The sequence below is a fragment of the Pipistrellus kuhlii genome, unplaced genomic scaffold, assembly GCF_014108245.1.
Source record: "Pipistrellus kuhlii isolate mPipKuh1 unplaced genomic scaffold, mPipKuh1.p scaffold_m20_p_12, whole genome shotgun sequence".
Classification (NCBI taxonomy): domain Eukaryota; kingdom Metazoa; phylum Chordata; class Mammalia; order Chiroptera; family Vespertilionidae; genus Pipistrellus; species Pipistrellus kuhlii.
This window is the reverse complement of record NW_023425427.1, coordinates 40,035,089-40,055,631: the sequence shown is the minus strand read 5'-3', so window position 1 is coordinate 40,055,631 and position 20,543 is coordinate 40,035,089.

The following is a 20,543-nucleotide window of genomic DNA, read 5'->3' as shown; positions in this document are numbered from 1 at the left end:
AGTTAGACATCCTTAGTGCTACTGCAGAGGTGTGAGAGGCTCCCTCCGCTGCCACTGCACTCGGCAGCCATGACCCCACCAATGCACTATTGTGGCCAGGGAGGGACATGGGAGGTTGGCCAACTGGGGAGGGACTATAGGAGGGCTCCAGGGCATATCTGGCCTATCTTACTCAGTCCTGATTGTTAGAACCCCATCAGCAAGCTAACCTACTGGTCAGAGCATCTGCCCCCTGGTGGTTAGTGAAAATAATAGCAAGTGGTTGAACAGCCTTAGCATATCATTAGCATATTATCCTTTGATTTGTTGAGTGGCCAACTGGATGACCGGACACTTAGCTATTATATATTAGGCTTTTCTTATATAGGATACTAGCTTCAAGTGTGCAATCTAATTATTCAATATATATATTTATATTTACCATAATAAATTTAATTATTATTCATCATGTCACATAGTTACACATTTATTGCCTGTGATGAGAACTTTTAAGGTAGACTTAACAACTTTCAAATATGTGATATGCTATTGTTAACTATAATCACCATGCTATACATTGTATCTCCAAAGTGTATTTTTATTATAATTGGAGTATTGTACTTTTTTAGCACCTTCTGCCTTTAACCCTCACATCCCAACCCAATAACTGGCAACTGCCAATCTGTTTTCTGTTTTTATGAGTTCATTTGTTTTTATATTCTATGTATGTACAAGATCAGACAATATTTGTAGTTCCCTTTCTGAACTTTTCATTTGTTTAATGACCTCAAGATTCATTCATGTTATTGAATGAATAAAAAATGTCAGGATATCTTTTTTTGTGACAAAATAATAAGAATATTTTTCATTGTGTGTATATATACTACTTTTCTTTTTTTCCCCTTTTTTATTGACTGTATTGGGGTGACACTGGTTAACAAAGTTATATACTAGGTGTACCGGTTAATAATGCAGATTTTTTTCAATAGAGGGAGTTACTCATATGTTGATATATATTCAATTTGATATGTATGCTATTTTGTTGTATTGACAGCCAGCTTCAAAACTTCATATGTCACATTTGTTGAAGGTGTTAACATCATAGATATTTTTATGCTTAAAAATGTAGAATTTCATGCAAAAAAAAAAGCATTTGTGTGAAGTTTTAATTCATTACTTTATTTTGAAGAAAAATGCTGCTGAGTACTTCATGAAGTTTATGGTGAACATATTCCATCTCAAGATACTTGTGAACGCTGGTTTAAATGCTTTAAAAGTGATGACTTCAATGTGAAAGAGAAAGAACATCCAGGTCAACCAAAAAAAGTTTGAAGACCAACACAAGCATTATTTGATAAAGATGTGTGTCAAACTCAAAAACAACTTGCAGAAAGATTAAACATTGCTCAACACACATTTTCCGATCATTTACAAGCAATGGGTAAGATTTTAAGGGAAGGAAAATGGGTGCCACATCAACTGAACGAAAGACAAATAGAACACTGAAAAGTCATCAGTGAAATCTTTCTTCAAGCGCAGAAGGAAAGTCTTTTTTTGCATCAAATTGTGATTGGCGATGAAAATTGGATTTATTTTGAGAATTCCAAATGCACAAAATTATGGGTTGATCCAGGTCAACTATCAACATCAGCTGCAAGGCCAACTCGCTTCAGAAAGAAGACAATGCTTTGCATTTGGTGGGATAAGGAAGGTGTGGGGTATTATGAGCTTCTAAAACCAAGTGAAATCCTTAATAAAGATCACTACTGACAACAAATAATCAATTTGAACCACGCTTTGTTCATGAAATGGCCAGAATGTTCCAGAAGACAAGGCAAAGTAATTTTCCTTCATGATAATGCATCATCGCACACTTTAAAACCAGTTAAACACACACTAAAAGATCTTGCCTGTGAAGTATTAACCCACCCATTGTATTCACCAGACGTTGCTCCTTCAGATTATCACTTGTTCTGATGGATGGCACACATACTTTCTGAGCAGCACTTTAAAACATATGAAGTGGAAAATTGGGTCCCTGAATTGGTTTGCCTCAAAACAAGTTCTATTGGGACAGTAGCCACAAATTACCTGAAAGACGGGGAAATGTGTAGCTAGAGCTAGTCATTACTTTTAATAAAGCACTTTTGATGTTTCTCTTGAAATTATTGTGTTTTCTTTGATTACAAAATCTGCATTATTAACTGATATGCCTAGTAGGTGTCAGGTGCACAATTCTACAACACACCATCTGTACACTGCATTGTATGTTCCTCACCCCATGGTAAGTCTCCATCCATCACCACATATCCTGCCTATACCCTCCTCCATTTTCCCTTATACCTCCTTCTCCTCTCTTACTTATCCCCACCTCCCTTACTCTATCAATCATGGACACTATTGTCCATGTCCATGATATTTTCTTTTTTGTTTTTGCTCAATCCCTCCATACATCCCCATCCAGACCTCTCCTCACTCCATAGCTATCAGCTAACTGTTCTTTATGTCTGTCTCTGTTTTGCTTCTAAGTTTATTTTTTTAATGAGATTCTACATATGAGTGAAATTATATGGTATGTACCACTTTTCTCTATCCAATCATCCATTGCTGGAATTTAGGTTGACTCCATGTCTTCACTATTAAGAATTATGCTCTAATTAATATGGGAAGGCAGGTATCTTTTCAAGAGGCTGATTTCATTTCCTTTTGATATATTACCAGGAATGGGATTATTAGATCATTTGACAGTTATGCTTTTCATTTTTTTGAGTAAATGCCATACTCTTTCCCATAGTGGCTGTAGGAATATAAATTCCTAGCAACAGTAAACAAGGGTTCCCTTTTGTTCATAATCTATCCAACACTTTTTATAGATTGTTTTTCAGATACACTCATTCTAATAGGTTTGATGTGATATTCCTTTGTGTGTATTTTTTTAATCCTCATTCCAGGATATGTTTTTATAGAGAGGAAGATAGAGAGATACAGAGAGAAAGATCAATCTGAGAGGGAAACATGGCTGGTTGCTTCACACACATCCCTGGGCTTGGGATCAAACTACAACCTCTTTTGGTGGATGGGTCAAACAGCTGAGCTAACCAGCAGGAGCTCCTTTGTGTTTTCTGTTTTCCTCATGATCAGTGATGTTGAGCACCTTTTTATCTATTATATGTGTCTCCTGTTCTCCCAATTGACCCCTCCCCAGCCACTCCCATACCCTCAGGACAAGGCCCCCCTCCAAGTGTTTGTGTCCTTTGGTTATGCTAATATGCATGCATACAAGTCCTTTGGTTGATCTCTAATCCTCCCCCCACCCTCCCTGCCTTTCCTCTGAGGTTGGACTGTTTGTTCCATGTTTCTTTGTCTCTGGATCTATTTTTGTTTATCAGTTTATGTTGTTCATTATACCCCACATATGAGTGAGATCATGTGATATTTGTCTTTCTCCAACTATCTTATTTCACTTAGTATAATGCTTTCCAGGTCCATCCATACTGTTGCAAATGGTAAGAGTTCCTTCTTACCATTAGTATTCCATTGTATAGATGTACCACAGTTTTCTAATCCATTCATCTGATGAAAGTCACTTAGGCTGTTTCCATATCTTAGCTATTGTAAACCATGTTGCTATGAACATAGAGGTGCATATATCTTTTCTGATTGGTGTTTCTGATTTCTTGGGCTCTAGTCCTGGGTATGGGATCACTGGTTCAAATGGGAGTTCCATTTTTAGTTTTTTGAGGAAACTCCGTATTGTTTTCCACAGTTGCTGCACCAGTCTGCATTCCCACCAGCAGTGCAATAGGGTTCCTTTTTCCGCACATCCTCACCAGCACTTGTCCTTTGTTGATTTGTTGATGTGAGATGGTACCTCATTGTTGGGGGGGAAATCATTTTTTTTTTCTTTTTGTTAATTATACAATCAAAATAGTACTTTTTGAGATTAATGTTATCTATTTGAAGCCATTTTTAATGGACTGTATGGTTTACTTGGCATGTTTGCCAAGTAAACCTAAAGTGTATAATCATATCCTTTAGGCAACTTAAAGGATAGTGAAAATCAGTCCTTCCTCTGCTCTTACCCTATAGGAGACTATATTCCATATACATTTACTATTAGTTATACTTCGACTCGGGTAGAATATGGGTAATTTCCAGCTTATCTGCTATAAAATTCACATCTAACACAAATGTACACAAAAATGCATGCATTTTTGAATCATTATACTACTAAATACATGAACTTTGTATGTATAGATTTATAAATATTAAAAGTATTCAGATTAAATAAGATTTTTTAAAATATATTTTACTGATTTTTTACAGAGAGGAAGAGAGAGGGATAGAGAGCTAGAAACATCGATGAGAGAGAATCATCGATCAGCTGCCTCTTGCACACCCCCTACTGGGGATGTGCTCGCAACCAAGGTATGTGCCCTTGACCAGAATAGAACCCGGGACCTTTCAGTCCACAGGCCGATGCTCTATCCACTGAGCCAAACCGGTTTCGGCTAAATAAGATTGTTAACATCATTCATTTTTATTCGATTATGTATTCATTCATAAGTAACATTTAAATTTCAATCCTGGTAATATCTTACAAGTCTCTTCATTTTTACATGTTACCTACACCATAACCAATTCTGACATTTGGCTGAGCTTCACTGATTTTCACTTTGATCTTCTATTTTAGATCTAGTAGAATATTAAAGACATGAATCCTAAGCACAGAGTCTAAAATAATGTTGCTCAGAGATTTGCCTCCGTTCTGTCAGACTTTTAGAATAGCCTTGTACCAACCTGTTTGAGTGAGGAAAAAATGGAACAAAACAATATATCTTATGTGCCATTATTTAGTGGGAAATGTATTGAATGGATTTTTAACACACTAGTCTTAAAAATTTATATATATATATATATATATATATATATATATATATATATATATATATATATATATGGCTAACATGCAAAGTGTTCCTTCGGGAATTCGACCGGGAGTTCGATAGCTTGCTATGATGTTTGCTGACCACCAGGGGGTGGTACATAACAAAGGAAGGCTGCATCAGGCAGCCAGGGAAGGGAGGCCCTGGCGAACAGCCAGAAGGCCCGGATTGGCCCTGATCAGTGGCTAGCCCTAGGGACCCTACCTGTGCATGAATTTAGTGCACCAGGTCTCTTGTATATTATAATAGTAAGTCTTATTTTTTTTTCTTTTTTCTGTATGATGTTTGCTTCCACACATCAATAAAGTTAACTTAAAAAATGTATTGGGAGATAAAATGTTGGCCATCATATGAGTGAGGGTTGTATAATAATGGGAAAACTAGAATAATTCAGATAAAGCATCTCATTATTATATCATAGCAATTAGAGATCATATGTATATTTTGAATCCCTGTGCCTATAATAATACCTAAGATACCCTATGTATTCAAACAAATGTCATTTCTAAATAGTCAATCAATTCTTCTCTACTATGGAGATGGTATTAAAAGGAAATTTCTTTTAGATGTGCTCTCATGATGGACAGACTGGAGGGAGGTCTGTAGGTGTAAATGTCCTCTTTATAAAACACATTACTTATCTGTAATTAGTGGTTCTGAATTCATGCCCAGTTTTATTTTTCCTCTCCTGTTGATTAGATTTATAAGCCAGCATTCCTGATAAACCTTCCATTACTTTTTTTCATGTTCTAACTACAGTAGGTTTTCTTATGCTCATCCTATATTGACAGTAAGAAATCAAAACTGTAGAAAAACCTGATGTTTACCATTTCTTTTTATAAATGTTTCATTGTTTATAAATCACATGTATATATAACTTTTAAAATTATATTTAAATGAACATCACAAATCTTAATATACTCATCTATACTGATAAAAGGGTAATAATTAGACTGGACATCCTTCCAGACAAGCCTCAGAGGCCAAGTGATTAGGGGTGATCAGGCAGGCAGGCAGGTGAGCAGTTGAGAGCCAACCGTCCTGGATTGGAGAGTGTGCAGGCTGGGTTAGGGATGCCCCCTCCACCTGTGCATGAATTTTGTGCATTGGGCCACTAGTTGTGTTATAATTCAAGCAGCTGAAACAATATTCAATTCTGATCGCCCCTAACCACTCTGTCTGCTGAGCTGAAACAATATTCAATTCTGATCGCCCCTAACCACTCTGTCTGCTGAGCTGAAACAATATTCAATTCTGATCGCCCCTAACCACTCTGTCTGCTGGTCTGCTCGCCCCCAATTGCCCCCCCTCCCCCCTGCTGGCCTCATTGCCCCCAATTGCCCCACCTGCCATCCTGCTTGCTCCTAATTGCCCTCCCCTCCTGGCCTGATTGCCCCTAACCACATCTGCCTCGGCCCTGCCACCATGGCTTTGTCCAGAAGGACGTCCAGAAGGTCTCCTAGTCTAATTAGCATATTATCTTTTTATTAATATAGATAGAGGCCTGGTGCACAAGAGGGCTCGTCTGGTGTGCCCTGAAGGGGGTTCTGGATCTCTGGATCAGGGTGGGGTCCCTTTGGGGAGCGGGGCCTGGGGCAGTTTTCAGGCTGGCCACACCCCCTACTGGGGTTGTGTGCTGGCTAGGCAAGGGCTGAGGCCCATTTGGGGGCGGTTTGCAGGCCGGCCAAGCCCCTGGCTTTGTCAGGAAGGACAAAGTTTCCCAGTATAATTAGCATATTATTAGTATAGATTAGTATAGATGGCAGCTTATGACTTAATTGGCAGAATGAACTCAGAAGAGGACAATGATCCTCACAGGAGAAAGCAGTCCTGGTCAAGATGTTGTTTTGAGAACTCAGCCATGCTTTATCAGACTAAGGAGCCATGGATACTATAAGATAATAATTTTGTGCTATTTTAAGCCATTAAGTGTATGATAATTTGTTGTAGAAACAAAATACAGCTAGTACTGAATTCCCTGTTATTTTCATTTGCTTGTTCGGTTTTGGTTTCGGTCTGTGAACTTTTTCCCTTATTTTTTACAGTTTTCATTGTAGTATATAGAATTCTGGGTTGTTAATTGCTTTGTGTGTGTATGTGTGTGTATGTGTGTGTGTGTATTGTTCTTGTTGTAGTTTTTCCTTTCTTAGATTGTTCTCTCAGCACTTTAATATATTAATTGTGTTCTGCCTTAATTTTTTTTTTTAATGAGAAATTTGCTATAATTCCTATTTTTGTTTTTGTAGCTGTAGTATGTCTTTATTTTTTTCCTTCATGATTTTCTGTTCAATATTTGGATATGATATACTTTAGTTTATATGTTTATGATGGAGGTAGCATTGATATACTGTTTGGAGTTTTCTGAGCTTTTTTGATTCTTAAGTTTGGTGTCTGTCATAAATGTTGTTAAAACATTTGGCTAATATTTCTTTTAATATTTTTTCTGTATGGTCTCTTCCATAGTACTTTTACTTCTGAAATTTCAAATGTACTTAATTAGTCTGTTTGATCTTGTGCCACAGCCCCTGGATGCTCTGTTTTTAGTATTTTCACTCATTTTTACAGCTCTGTTCTACTTATTTATTTCAAATTACTAATTTTCAAGTTTACTAATTCTTCAGCTCATTTTAGTTTTCTGAGAGTTTACCAAAAGTTATTATTTCTCTCTGTTATTATGGCTTTTATCTTTAGCATTTACAATTGCTCTCTTTTCATAATTTCCACATCATATTTGATTTTGCCCATATTTTCCATTATATTTAACAAGTTAATTACAGTTATCTTAATTTTTTAGAAAGTTACAACATCTCTCATATCTGAATATGGTATTGATTATATCTTTGTATCTTATTAGTATGGTTTTTTTCTTACTTTAGTATCTTTCACAATTTTTTTTTTAAATGGAAAGTTGAAACTTTAGTCGCTAGTAGAAACTGAAGTAAAGAAATGTTCTTTCTGGAATGGGCCTCATTGATGTGTTTCAGTTAATATAGCTAGGAGTTGGGGTGGATTTGAGACTTTTATTGTGTTTACCCACTCTGCACTATACACTTCCAATTCCTGCCATATCTGTTGCTTATGGTAGGGGTTGGATTGCCAGAATCATGTCTATTGGACTCAGCTTTAGTTCTGACAGTTGTGCTTGTTTATCTCTGATCCCTTTCCCTTAGTGATTACTGGAAACTTGTTAGCTTGGTGATATAGAATGTTGGTGAGTTGGGGAAAAGATAGAATATTCTCTGATGTTTTCTGAACAAGCATCGGCCTTCAGCAGTCACAAAGTCCCTAGGTATGTGAATGTGACTTTTATACAATTTTTCTGCCCTGTCCTATACTCTAATTTTGAGCCCAGGTTATTTTCTTGCCCTTTCCCCAGGATAATTGTTTTATCCTGTTTCTTTACCCAAGCAGCACTGAATTTTCACCAGTGGCCTTAGGGCAAAAATATGTGTAGTCCTATCCCAGTTTATTAATTATTCGGTGCTGGGATAGAGACAGTGAGAGGGTTCATCCTGAGATTTGTGCCCATTCTATATAGCTTCTCTTCTCCTCCGCTGGGTCACCAAAACAAAAATTTATGTAGGTTTCTCTCTTAATTATTTATGTGTGCCCAGCAACAGAATCTATAGCAGATGGCAATCACTACAATATCTATAGCCTCCCTCCTCAAAAAAAAAAATTTTTCCCCACAGTAGCTTCTATAACTTGCATTTTGCAAGCTTCTTAATATGCAAAGATGCAGATCCCCAGTGAGTAATCATGTTACTTTTCTCCCTGCCTGCATTTGTCTCCTCTTAAATTTGTGGCCAGTTGGTTAATAAAGAATGTCTTTAATATCAACTTAGTTTGGCTTTTATTATTACTATTGTTATTTTAAGTATGTGAGTGACATGCCTTGCAACTTTCTATGTCCTGTAAACAGTAAACAGAATTGCCATTTTTGTTTCAGACACATTTATTTTTCATTACATGTTATTTTTGCTAAAACATAATGTACTTCTGTTATTTTACATGAAATAAATTGTATTTAAATGTTCTCAGTTTAAATTATTAGTCTACACTAATAAAAGAGAATCATGCAAATTGACCATCCCTCCACTATGCCCACCAGCCAATCAGGAGTGAGTATGCAAAGATGGTGGCAGCTACAGAGCTGTTGCAAGCAGGAGGCTTGGTTTGCCTCAGCAATGGAGGAAGCCAAGCTTCTAGCTGGTACTGGCCTCTGCTCAAGGAGTGGTTGGGGGCCTGGATCTCCAGGGGGTGTGGTTAGCCTAAAAACCTTTAGTCCCTTACCCAAGCTGGACATACCCCCATGGAGTAGGAGTCCCCACTGCGGGGTACAGCCAACCTGCAAACAGCCATCAGCCCCTAACCCAGGCTGCTCAGGCACACTAAGGTGACTCCCACCCTGAAAGGGGGTGTGGCCAGCCTGAAAACAGTCCTTAACCCCTCACCCAGGCTGGCCACCCTCCCATGGGGTGAGGATCCCTGTTGGGGGCATGGCCAGCCTGAAAACAGCCCTCAGCCCCTCACCCAGCCTGGACAGGCATGCAACTGGACACCTCACCTTGAAGGGGATGTGGCCAGCCTGAAAACAGCCCTCAGCTCCTCACCCAGGTTGGCTATTCCCCCAAAAGAGACCCTTACCCCTTGAGGGCATGGCTGGCCTTCAAACCACCATAGACCCCTCACCCAGGCCACCCCATGCCCCAAGGGAAACCCACCCTTATCTGGAACACTCTTCAGGGCAAACCAGCTAGCCCCTCCCTACCCATGCACCAGGGATCTATCCTATCTAATAAAAGAGTAATATGCTAATTAGACTGGGAGACCTTCCAAGATACCTTCTGGACATTCTTCTGGACAAAGCCATGATGGCGGGGCTGAGGTAGAGGCAGTTAGAGGCCAAGAGGGGAGGACAGTTTGGAGAAGGTACAGGCCAGGCTGACAGACACGAATTTCATGCACATATATATAGTTACAATGCCCCCCCTCCCAAAAAACAAAACAAAACAAAAGAAAACCTCTTAAGAGATTGCTTAAAATATAGCTGTAAGAGTATAAAGCAGTACTGAAACCAAAATGTTTTTAGAATATGTACTGTAGACTTATATGGGGATCAAGGAATACCCCAAGTAAAGGAGCAGATCTGTTTGTTTGTTTTTGAGTCTTATCTGCCCAACAGTACTTCTGCTTGAAAAGGAGTGAGACTTTGAAAACATGTTGATGATTTTAGCAGTTCTCCAACAATAATTTCAGCAACCTCATGAAATTCTACATCTCTTTTAAGATCTGTAATTTAAAGTTGCTCTCATTTTCCATTATACTTGCACGGTAATGTCAGGTGTTCTGTACATCTAAGATTCAGTAATGATTGACATTCAAGGTCCAGGTGGAATAAATGATAATGGTAAGTGGTGAGCACTGTTTGGAGACTTCTTTTAAATAGTTAGTGTATTAGTAAACATTTGCTCAATGAAACAATTTTTCTTTTTAAAGAACTTTCTAACTCTTGAGACTTGGATAATGAATGGTTAGATAACGAACAACTCTGTAAACTAGAGTTTTAATCAGTGGTAACAAAATTGATGTTATTTTGTGTTGTATGGTTCAGAATATTTTCCTTTGAAAAGTGTCCTGTATGATATCATCTGTGTGTTTATGTGTAAATATATAACTATGCAAACCGCCACCCCCCACGCACATACAGGTTCTATCCAATTGCCATAATCAGTTAATTAGCCAATTAAGATCCTGTGTATCACATTTATAAAATGGTAATGTATATGTTAAGAGAAATGTGATATTTCGCTCTAATTCTTGTCTTAATGAATTCCATGGTTAATCCCCAATGACTCATCTGTCAGGAAGTGTGAGATTCAAAACTGTTCCTTTTGTTGCCTTTCACTCACTGTGAAAACAAAGGAAATACCAATCCCTTTTGCACATTCATCAAAACTATGATCAGGCTGATTAAAATGCGTATATACTGCAACTTATGTTTTATCTGCAGTCCAACAGAGATACCTGAATTATTTGACTCTCGTTAACACACTGTTCCCATGCCTTCTTTACTATTGTTGATGCTGTTACTGGCATCTAATTAAACAAGCACAACTGGAAATTTTGTATGCACATTTCCTCTCTATGTCTCTCTGATATAATTTAAAACCTGTCTTCCTACCGGTAATGTACTCCTCAGGCATAGCATAGGGCAGAATGGTACTTTAGTGGTGTTCTGCTCTGTATTACCATTGTGTGAGGAATCTTACACATTTTACAAATTTAAAAATCTTACACATTTTTAAATGTCAATACTTTCTATTTGTTGTTTTTTTTACATTTCTTTTAAAGAATTTGCTACTTGGTACAAATATGCAATTTATAAGGATACATACACTACATATAGGAATACAAAGCCATATACCAAATAGCATTTCTCTGAAACACACAATAATCCTATATAATAAACCCTAATATACAAATCAACCAAATGACTGAACACTGAGAGAATGACCAGTTGCTATGATGTGCACTGACCACCAGAGGGCAGATGCTCAACAAGGGGAGTGCAACTCAGCCAGAAGCCAGGCTCATCACTGATGAGAGCACAGGGGAGGAGGTAGCCTCTCTCGCCTCTGCTGGAGGCAGATAGTAAGGTGCATCAAGGGGCATAGGACAGACTAAGAGTTCTCCCCCCCCCCCCCCGCCCAAATCGAGTGAATGATTTTCATGCACCAGGCCTCTAGTGCCAAATAAAAATCTTATTTAAATTTTCAAACAGGGTCTTTATGTGTATTTTTTTGAATTGATGTAACATTGGTTTATAATATATAGGTTGAAAGTGTAGGGCAATATTATCAAACATCCATATGAACTACATTGTGCTCTTCACCAAAAATCTACTTTCCATTCATCACCATATAATTGACCTCTATTTCCTGTTTTGCTCTTCCACTCCAATTACCCTCTGATAATTACCAATGGGTTGCCTCTATGAGTTTGTATTCATTTGTTTTGTTGGTTTGTTCATCTGCTTTGTTTTTCTTTTTGTATTCCACATATGAATGAGTTCATATAATACTTGTCTTTTTTTCTGATTTATTTAACATATGCTAATAGTCCATCTATGTTGTCACATATGGCAGGACTTCATATTTTATGGCAGAGTAGTATTCAATGTATATGTCTGTGTTATATCATCTGTCCAACAGTGATATCCGATTTATTTGAATCTCCAAGATTCCTCAGTCTGTTTCATGTTTCTGTGTCTCCGGATCTATTTTGTTCATCAGTTTATTTTGTTCATTAGATTCCACATATGAGTGAGATTGTGTGACACTTGTCTTTCTCTGACTGACTTATTTCACTTAGCATACTACTCTCAAAAAGTAAGAGATTTTTTTTTTTTTTTTTTACTGCTGCGTAGTATTTTATGGTGTAAATGTACCAGCTTTTTTCTCCTCTCATCTACTGAGATGTCTGAAAGTCAAGGCCAATTAAAACACAGTGGCCTTTTTGTCAATACACTGAATCTCCAAAGCCACTCTGCACCTAGACTAAAGTACCAGAAGCAGACGCAAGGACTCAAGCACAACAATCCCATGGTATACTGCACATGTGTGCACTTCTGTAGCCAAAATATGATTGACGTAACTATTGTCAGGAAGTCTTCTTTGTCTCTGTGATAATATACAAGTTACTGACCAGCTAGTGTGCTGGGTTGTGAAGAAGCTGGAGAGATAGAGCTGAGAGCTGGTACTGCTCTGGGGTAAAACTAAGAGCTCACAGAGATCTCAGATATAGCTACCATATTAATCAGCCAGTGTGCTGGAGAAGCAGGCAGGCTCAGAGAATGTGGTTACCAGGTGTACTGCTGAGCTAGAGAGACAGGAGAAGATACTGAGGCAGAGAGCTCTGGTGCCATTACTATGTGAGGCGGTGAAGCTTGGGGGCAGTGTGCCACTGCTCAGATAATAACTGTGAGTACAGACTGCTACTACTGAGTTGGAAAATATGTGTTTACCAGCTGGTGTATGACCGCCTGTACAGGACCTACGGTGAAGGACTGTTTTGTCTGATTGCTATATGGCCACTGGCTTCTGCAACAAAGACTCACTCTTATACACCCACAACTTTTCATGGCTTCTCCATCTAAGACCTGGTGTCTTAGGAGGTTCAGCCCCAAGCAGAGGGACTCAAACCCAACACCTATACCTAGTGAGTAGAGGATAAAGGAGGAACTTGAATTAAGATCCCAACAGTTAGTACCGTGGGCATGGTTCGAGAAGGAACCTGCCCTGGCAAAGAATTAGAGGAATTCACGGACTCAGAAATCCAGAGCTGTGCAGTGCTCTGGCTGTGCTCTAGCTGTCTCTGACATCTGCCAATGGGCAATTGGGCTGTTTCCAGATCTTAGCTATTATAAGTTGTATGAACATAAGGATGTATACATTCTTTCTGGTTGGCTTTTAGGTTCCTTAAGATATAGTCCTAGGAGTGGGATCACTGGGTCACATTGCAGTTCCATATTTAACTTTTTAAACTCCACTACTGTTTTTCATAATGGCTGCACCAATCTGCATTCCCACCAGCCATGTACCAGGATTCCCTTTTCTCCACATCCTCGCCAGCACTTATCATTTGAGATTTGCTAAATGTTTTCTTTTAAATCTTCATTCACTTTACTTCACTTAAGATTTCTCAATTACTCTACTAGAGGACAATCTAGAACCACTTAGCTCCTGTACACCTACAAATAGAAAATAGAAAAGGAAAATATATCCAAGAAATATGAAGTTTTTTTTAAATCAAAATCAACTTCTTCATTCTATTAGTTTTTAAACTACAGAATTTGAAATGAGGATCGTTGAGAGTAATGTCCTTTGTATTTGCTTCATATCTATGTAGCATTTGGTTCAGCACCATAAACAGCTGGAGATGTATTATTTATTTTTTTGATTGCTCCCCCACTCTTGTTAACTAAAATAATTTAACTGAAGCATTGGTAATTGTGGAAGCAGTCCTATATAATAAAAGTCTAATATGCAAATTGTCCCCTCTAGGAAGTTCGACTGCTTGCTATGACATGTGCTGACCACCAGGGGGTGGTGCAGAACATGGCAGGCTTTGGCAATGCGGCACTGGCAGCAGTGGAGGCCCTGCTAGTCCCAGTGGACCCCTAGGAGAGTTAGGCTGCAGTGAGATGGTAGAGCAGGTAAGCGGGCAGTGCCAGGCCAGGTGGGTGTGAGCAGGGGCCCAATAGCCTCACACATGGCAACCAGCAGTGGTGTCAGGGGCATGGGACTGCTCCCAGCAACTGAGGGAGCCAGGCAGGGAGGCCCAGACCCGATCATTCACCCCACAGGTGGGATGGTGGAACAGGTGAGAGGGCAATGCCAGGCCAAGGCAGGGTGCCAAGCAGGGCTGCAGGGCTGCAGGGCTGCGATGCTGGGGGCACAAGCTGGGGCCTGATCTCCACAGGCCACCCTGAGGGACCCCATCAGTGCACAAATTTGTGCAATGGGCCTCTAGTTTGGATATAATCACATTTCAATTATTGTTGTGGTATAACTGTAAATTACCCCCATCTGATGCTTCTAGAGGGAACAATATGTATCTGATCTTGCACAATTGTAAGAATGAATTAGTTAAATAAATTCTGAGGGTGAAATCTTAACATCTGGTTTTCAGAGTTTGGAGGAAAGACATTCAAATATATTATTTATGTAGTTACAACTTGGTGTCAACCTTTTGGAGGCAAGATTTTAGGATGAATTATTCTTATTTCATGACAGAATAATAAACTCTAGCTACAGAGATACAGTGGTGCCTCGCATAAAGAACGCCTCGCACAGCGAACGCTGCACACAACGAACTTCATTTCATGATTCATACAACGAACTTCATTTCACACAACGAAGTCGCCCGAGCTTCCACGACCGCTTTGCTCGAGCTTCCACAACTGCTTCGCCCGAGCTTCCACGATCGCTGCCGATGTATTGCATCCTTTCGCGCAGGCACTGCAGGCAGTCGTTAGTCACTGCGCTTAACTTAAGCACGTATCGCGGCAATCGTTCTTCATTATGAATTAAATCATGCACGTATCACGGCAGTCGTCCTTTTAAGTTAAATTCAATATTTTTTTTATATCATGGCTTCTAAAAAAAGCAGGAAGGTGATTTCTGTTGAAATGAAACAGGAAATAATTAGAAGGAGTGAATGTGGGGTAAAACAGTGTGACCTCGTCAAAGAGTTTGGCCTCAGCAAGACCACCATTTTCACCATTTTGACAAATAAGGATGCAATCAAATCAGCCAAAGTAGCCAAAGGAGTATCAAAACTATTTCATGAAAAACATAGGTCTTCAATCCACGAGGAAATGGAGAGGCTATTAGCGATTTGGATTAAGGACGGGCAGGTGAAAAGTGATGTAACAACCCAAGATATTATCTGTCACAAAGCCAAGAGAATTTATGACGATCTAAAGAAAAAGTCCCTGGAAGTAGCAGCAATCAAGATAATGAAGAAGAATTCAAAGCCAGCAGGGGGTGGTTTTTTAGATTTAAGAAAAGGTGTGGAATCCACAGCGTTACTATGCATGGTGAGGCTGGCAGTGCTGACAAGAAAGAAGCAGAAAAGTTCTCTATTAACTTTCAAAAATGTATTAGGGATGAAGGATACTGCCCACAACAAGTGTTCAATGCCGATGAAACGGGTCTTTTCTGGAAAAGAATGCCGAGCAGAACCTTCATTACAAAAGAGGAGAAGAAATTGCCAGGACACAAAGCCATGAAGGACAGACTTACCCTTATGTTTTCGTCTAATGCCAGCGGAGACCTCAAAATCAAACCTCTATTGGTTTACCACTCTGAAAATCCAAGAATTTTCAAGAAAAATAACGTTATTAAGTCCAAACTGCCCGTCCATTGGAAGTCCAATCAAAAAGCCTGGGTGACCCAAGTTATCTTCAACGAATGGATTCTGGAAACCTTTGCTCCTGCCGTGAAGAAATTCTTGCTGGAAAAAGAACTTCCGCTCAAAGCCCTTCTGATACTTGACAATGCGAAAAGTTCGTTATGTGAAACGCGTTTTCTCACCCAAAAGACCTAGAGGAAATATTGCAGGAAAATTATCCTTTTATCAAGGTGCAGTATTTGCCACCAAACACCACATCCATTCTTCAGCCAATGGATCAGCAAGTTATTGCGAACTTTAAAAAACTCTACACTAGAGCCCTCTTTAATAAGGTGTTTGAAGAATGCGAGTTTGGTGGAGACAATATGACTGTCCGAAAGTTTTGGAAGGAGAAATTTGATGTCCTTATGGCAATACGACTTATACAGAAGGCCTGGGAAGAAGTGTCACAAAGGACCCTCATTTCTGCTTGGAAGATGCTTGTGCCTTCGTGGACCCAGGAAGAAGCAGTAGTTGATGACACAGAAGTGGTGAAGGACATCATCACAGTGGCCCAAAGGTTGGAATTAGAGGTAGAGGAAAAGGATGTAGAGGAGCTTATTGAGGAACATGAAGAAGAGCTGACAACTGAAGAGCTCCAAGCACTTCTGGTCCAGCAACAGGACAATGCTCAAAGGGAAGCGTCATCTGATAACGAGGAGCAACAATCAAACAATCAACCAATCCCAACTGCTGACATCAAGAACATCCTGGTCAAATGGAAAGCAGTTCAGGAGTTTACCAATGCCCACTATCCGGATTCAGCTGAAGCAAACAGGATCAACGATCTTTACTCCGATACTCTTGTCCGTTATTTCTGGCAGATGTTGGAGAAAAGAGAAAAACAAATGACTTTGGACAGGTTTTTCATGAAACCATCGGCCAAAAAGCAGAAAATGGATGAAGATGTGCAAGATTCGGTAGACTCTACTTAGTCTGTCTTAAAATTAAAAAAATGTGTGTGTGTTTTTTTTTTAAATTATGTTTTTTAGATGTATAACAAAAAATTTATCTTTTTTTATGTCATCTTAGCATATTTTATGCTACAGAACGAATTATTTTTTTTAACATGTATTGTTATGGGAAAACGCGTTTCACATAATGAACTTTTCGCATAACAAACTTGCTCCTGGAACTAATTAAGTTCGTTGTGTGAGGCACCACTGTACTACATAAAGGTCTCTCTCTATACATCCCTGTGTGTAGTTTATTAAAATATGTTATAGCAGAACAATGCCATTTAAATGGCTATATAAATAATTCTTTAAATATTCTGTAAAAGATAGGAATATAATAGTAAGCAATATCTCCAAAAATTAAAATAGATTTATATGTACTTAACTAGGAATCTATTCATGATATATCTTTAAATTAAAAATTAAGTTGTTTAATATTATGTATGATATTGTTTTATTATAAATGTATTAATTACATGGATGAATATTTATGCATAGAGATACAGTTTTATGACCTGGGTGAGGGAATGCATCAAATTACTAGTAATAGCCACTATGAGGTTAGTACTTGACAGATCAGGCATAGGAATTTTCCTAACTTAGAGAATTTAAAAAGGAAAATGCAGGAATTTAGATGATTTTTACTATTTGGTAATTTCCCATCCTTTCTATAAAAATTATGTAATTTTAAAAATAAAAAATCTGCCCTAACCAGTTTGACTCATTGGATAGAACCTCGGCCTGCAGACCGAAGGGTCCCAGGTTCAATTCCCATCAAGGGCATGTATCTTGGTTATGGGCATGTCCCCAGTAGGGAGGTGTGCAGGAGGCAGCTGATTTAAATGTTTCTCTCTCACTGATGTTTCGGACTCTCTGATCCTCTCCCTTTCTTTCTGTAAAAAAAAATCAATAAAATATATATTAAAAAAATAAAATAAAAAATAAATCTTTCCCAGTTGTGCTTTCTTGGTGCTAGGTAGTAATACAAAAGTTTTAGCTTTGTGTGTAGATGTCATCTATTAGTGTTGATGACTGACTAAGCAAATACATTCCACACACCTTTTCTTGGAATTCTGATCCGATTTTCAACAATGCAGTGGATTAAATAGGATAGTCATTATATTTCCCCTCTTCCAGCACAATCTGACAAATCCAGGCTACCAATGCAATTCTGTTTGATGAGGTCATTTAGGGTCCCATCTTGCCCATTCCATATTGTTTTCTTCAACAAAGTCAAAATTGGGTGGCTGCATATCTTGATGAAGAAGGAGAGGAAGCACAAAGAAACAGTTTCCTGTAGGTAGGGGAGACCCTCAGGCAGGAACATGTCATTTTTGCTGTCATTCCATTGCTGATAACTTTGCACATGACCACGCATGTATAAGTATAACCTTTTTCTTACTGTGCCCCCTAGACGATCATATAATGTTTCATGCATTCATTTTCATTTCAATATAATCTTGAAAATTTGTTATTTGTGCCAAAATTTATTGCAATATCTTGGAGTGGATGACTCTATGCTTTACTTAGATTCCAACTACCACAGCATGACAAAGTACTATATTTTGTCCAATAGGAAAAAACGAGGTTATAGATATTAATAAATAATATATGTTCCAACTTTAATGGCCATATCAATTAAGTGTTGCAAACCTGATGGCCTCTTTTTATTCTAATAGGTTGCATTCTTTTGAATTTTAAATAAGGTTGTCATATTAATTAGAATCTTCATTGAGAATATAAATTATAGCCCTGTCAAACATGGCTCAGTTGGTTGGTATCATCCCATGCACAGAGATGTCCAGTTTGATTCCATGTCAGGGCACATGCCCAGGTTGTAGGCTCAATGCTCAGTAGGGGGCATGCAGGAGGCAGCCAATTGATATTTCTTTCCCTCATAGATGTTTTTCTCTCTGCCTCTCCCTTACACTCTTTCTAAAATGCGTGTGTGTGTGTGTGTGTGTGTGTGTGTGTATTACAAATTACTCATTAGAGTCCCCTAAAATAGTTGTTAGTCAGAGATGCTGTCAGTGACATTATTATAATTTACCACAGTTTGTTATAAAATTGCTAATGTCCTGGAATGAGAAAAGTAAAATGATGGCTTTAGCCATTTTCTTCTAATTTTTAAAAATCCCTCAACCTTGGCAACTTTAAAAGAATGTGTATATTTTCAGCTTTTTGTAAATTATGTATTGGTACCAAAAACTAGTGCAGTCTAAGTTTTTAATATCTCTCAGAACAAGTATTATTTTCTGAGACTAATGAAATCCTTCTTTTATTTCTACCTAGTATTTTAATATTTCACTTTCTTTAATATCATGTAATTACTTTTAACAGAGGTTGATTTAGGTCATTTCCTAATGATGCATCAGTGAGCATAAATTGCTATTCAATTGTGTCAGCTTTCTACTCTAGTCAATGACCCATAGAACCACTTATACCACAAATGTAAAATGATTCCGTTAACATACAGCAGTTTTCTAGTTTCCCTAATCATTAGAAAAAGAGCATTTAATATAGACATTCTTCATTCTGCTGTTGTAACCTATAAACTAAACTATCTCTTTTAATGTGAAATTTCTTGTTATCTTGTTACTGTCTACGATCCAATCACATTTCGATTCTTTGTCATTAAGCTTCTATCCTGATAAATATTCTCAAACTGCTCTTTCAAAGACCACATTTTAGTCAACAAATACTTTTGGCCTTCACCCCCAATCTTACAGTCATTCCTGAAGGCCCAGCATACAAAATTCATGCACAGGTGTGGTCCATAGGCCCAACCTGCAATCAGGGCCATCTTCCCTGGCTGCCAGCAGCCAGCACTGCCCCCTGCTGCCACCCACCCCAGGTTCCCTGTTTGCCATTGGGGGATTGGAGCCTGCCAGACAGGAGGAGGAACTGAGAGGTTAGCCAGCAGGTCCCAATGGAATGACGCTCCACCGTCAGGTGGATTTGCATATTATGCTTTTATATATATAGATTGAAGATAATGTAATTTAGTGGTTATGCTACATTTATATAAGCCTGAAATTTAAATTCATCTTTGTCAACTTTTTAATGTTTGCCTTTAAATAAATTACTTAAACTGTCTAAGCCTTTTGCTTCATGTGGCTAATACTATTGTTCTAAAGAGATTATTTTACATTGAGTTAAATAAGGTACAAAACACACTTACAGCCTAGCTGGTTTTGCATAGTGGATAGAGCATCGGCCTGCAGACTGAAAGGTCCTGGGTTTGAATTCAGTCAAGAGCACATGCCTAGGTTGCAGGCTTTCACCCCAAAGGGGGGAGGTGCAGGAGGCAGCCAATCAATTACTATCTCCCACCATAGATATTCTATCTCTCTTTCCCTCTCCCTTCCTCTCTGAAATCAATAAAGATATATTTAAAATATTTAAAAACAGGAAAAACAAACACACTTACAAGATCTGGTACATGTCTTTCTATATAAAAGCCTAAGCGACCAAACGACTGAACAACCAAATGACCAGTCACTATGATATGCACTGACCACCATGGACACATGCTCAGTGCAGGGGTGCTGAGAACTGCTCAGCTCACTGATGGGCTGCAGACGCCATGCTCATCACTGGCAAGGGCTGCTGCAACAGCACAAGCCTCTCCTCTGTGGCAGCACTACTGAGCAGTGGTGGCAGCAGGCGCAGCAGGGCCAGGATGAGCAGAAGCAGCATAGCACTC